Here is a 3,608-nt window from a genome sequence, read left to right on the forward strand (position 1 = left end):
TCACCACCTCCTCTTTCCACGGGACAAGGACAGCTTGTGGTGAGATGGAGGAAGAAGACAACAAGAAGCAAAAGGACAGAATGAAACGTTGGACCTTACCTTGCCGACCGCAGCGGAGTACACGATCGCTCCTGATCAGAACACGTCTTTCTCGTAACGTCGCTGTTTTCTGACTGACTCCACGGGCTAGCCTTCGACCGCGTGTCACCGACTTCCGATCTGACCCTTCCGGTCTGGCTTCACCTCTGTTTGCCTCACCCCTCTCCACCACAACACACAGCTCATCACAACCCATAACACCACAAACCTCAAGTTTCTCTTGCCCTTCATCGAAAACATCTTTTCTAAACACCCTTCTCTCTGAAGTACACATCTCAGCTCAGACGGTACCTATAGTTGAACATCCTGCTCAACTATAGACAGTGTCTGACCCATATTAGAATGCAATTCACTTATCTGGGCCTGCGATGCATCCAAAAGCACAAACATCCAATATTACATCAAACCAATAAGTTAGCGGTCGACGTATGTAGCTGATATTAATTTTTTTGTTTCTAATTTTGACACGAGGCCAACAGTTTGAGGGGCGGGAGAAAGTCTATTACACTGACTACAGTACTTATTTTTACCGACCTCGAAAATATGAAAGACAAAGTCGACCTCGATAGAATTTGAACTCAGAATGCAAATAATCAGAAGAAATGCTGCTAAGCATTTTTTCGAACGCGCTAATGACTATGCCAGCTTGTCGTCTTATTGACTGGTATTTATTGTAATGACCAATGAAAATTGGAAGATAAAGTCAACCACTGCGGGAATCGAACGTAGAATATAAGGCTTGTATCTAAATGCAGCAAGGGCATTGTGTCCAACGCTTTTCCTATTCTTCAAAAACTAGAAATTAGATAAATGTTGAAGATAAGAACAGAAAATGAAAGCCCACAAAACTCCATTATTTTTCATAAAAAATGCTATCATAAAGAATACTTTTAAGGAAGCAATCAGATAAGTGTTGTAAAAATAAGGGAAGAAACTCTTGAGGTAAAAAAAATTCTCAACTCAATCTTGATTGGGCAGAAGCGTAAAAACATCAAAAAGCAAGACATTTGAGATTTTTTATTCACATTTTTTACATTAATATCTATCAAGTTTCACACAGTATATCTTTTTACACTTAAAGTTTATGTATGTTATCTTCCCTTGCAGTTTCCTATATTTATTCATTTATAATATTATTTGCATTAAAGAACGACAGATTGACGGAACAAGTAAAGAACGAGTAACATACAATACGCTGTTGAATTAAATTCCTTTACTTCTGAAGTTTAAATCACAGCGGCATCGACTTGCTTTTGATCTTCTGGTAGGCGATAAATGAAGCATCAGTAATACACTGCAATGGAATTAGTTGTCTATGCAGTCGCATAGCGGGTAGGTGGTGGAGATGGTGGTGGTAGTGGCAATGATGGTCCGCTTTGAGCGATGCTTTTATGGGGCGACACTTTAAGGACTGCTGTCTAAGTCTGTATTGGTTTTGGGGCCCAAAAGGTGAGAGGGTGGAAAAATTAAGGGCTGCCCGGGCGGCACACACTTTAGTTGCGTCACTGCGTCCTCACAAATTTCTGATTGTGTGTCACTGTTTGAAATTAATATTCAGGATAGAGTGACAGAACTATTAGAGTGTCTGACAAAATACATAGCAAAGTTCAGTTAATACTGTTTTCTTTCTAATTTCAAACCCTACTGAAATCAACTTTGGTTTTCATCTCTCCAGAAGCGATAAAAAAAAACAAAAAACAAACAAACAAAGGGCAGGAGTTGATTTTATCGACAACATCCTCCCACAAATAATTGATGTGCTTAATTTAGAAACGATAACAGGGCACCACAGAATCGTTGCGGCAGTGGGGAAAACGGCTCGGGGTATTTATTACAGCTCTTTACATTCTGTCAAAGCGAACTTAGCTGTTCATTTTTTCGAGATCGATAAAACAAAGTATCAGTCAAGTCCCGATGTCTTCAACTAACCCCTCTCTACAATTTCTGTAATAGATATAATCACCTGTACCTGCAATAGATATAATCGCGGCTGAAGGTTAATTGGCAGAATTAACGGAACGTCGGGCAAAAATGTAGCATTTAATTGCGATCCTTTACGTTCTGATTTCGAATTGCACCGAGGTCAATTTTGTAACCCTTCTCCGCAATCTCTGGTCTTGTACCCGTAATAGAAACAAGCATGGCAGAAGGTTAATTGACAGAACCAGCAGATGGTCGAACGAAAAATGCCTTGTGGCATTTAATTCCGGTTCTTTACGTTCTGTTTTCGAATTCCACCGAGATGACTTTTGCTTTTCTCCCTTCCGGTGATCATAAAATAAAGTACCAGTCAAGTACTGGGGTTGATGTATTTGATTAACTTCTTCTCTCTAAAAAATCGCTGGCTTTGTTCCAAAAATAAACGAAAAAACATTGTTATTATTAAGGCGGCGAGAGAGCGGAGTCGTTATCGCGCCGGCCAAAATGCTTAGCAGCATTTCTTCTGGCTTCTTGTATTTTGAATTCAAATGCCACCGAGGTCAACTTTGTTTTTCACACTTTTAGGTTCAATAAAATAAGTAGCAGAGAAGTTCTGAGATCGATGTAATCGACTTGCCACCTCCTCTAAAAATTGCTGGTCTTGTGCCAAAAGTTGAAATCATTAATGCGGTAAAATTGTTAGCATGTAGGAAAAATGATTGAGTTCAAATCCCGCCGAGACCGACTTTGACTTTTGTTTGTCTTTAGTCAATAAAATAATATCTAGTGAAGTACAAGTATCAATATAATCGACAATTCCTTCCTACCCTCAAATGTGTGACCTTCTGTGTATGTTAGAAATAATCAATAATTGATATATATTATTACTTTCGGGACTAATAATGAAATCAACAGCAATCGATAATGTTATATTATTATTCGGCTGTTATACTACCTCAGGCACTCCTCATAATTATAACTGTTTCATACAGTGGTCAAGTTTACATTTGTTATAGGTCTCGGCGTAATAGCAATAGTGATAGAGACATTAGTCTTTCTCTATCTCATACAAATAAATCTATAATGAAAAAGAGAACAAACGCCGAGGTTAACGAATAACATCATAATAAATAAATTTTATTTTTTGGTTGCTTGGCTTTACATAACGTAGTATCTGCTAGCAGGGTCGCCTCTGGGTTTGTGTGTTGTCAGCATAGGTGAAGTCGAAAGGTTGGTTAAGTCATCCCAGTAGAGTTGACGGAGTGGATCTCAGCAAGTTGTGTCTACCACAGCTCTGAGGCAAAGAGAGAGAGAGAGAGTGGTCGAATAAACGTGCGAAAGGCTTTAAATACTGGTTTATTACGCATGCGCACTCAAGGGGCTTTCGGGAAGGCAAATCCCTTGCGCATACGCAGATCGCACTTTCTAAAATGGCGGCCATAATTTCGCGCCACTACGCATTTTATTCCTCTGGGGGTCGATGAAAAAAAAGAAATGCAGTTTGTATCGACTGAATCGTATTGATTGCACCTGTGCGACCTCCTACTCAAGTTAATAAACGTGCGCGCGGACAAACACACACACACACG

This window comes from Octopus bimaculoides, chromosome 1, assembly GCF_001194135.2.
Source record: "Octopus bimaculoides isolate UCB-OBI-ISO-001 chromosome 1, ASM119413v2, whole genome shotgun sequence".
Taxonomy (NCBI): Eukaryota; Metazoa; Mollusca; class Cephalopoda; order Octopoda; family Octopodidae; genus Octopus; species Octopus bimaculoides.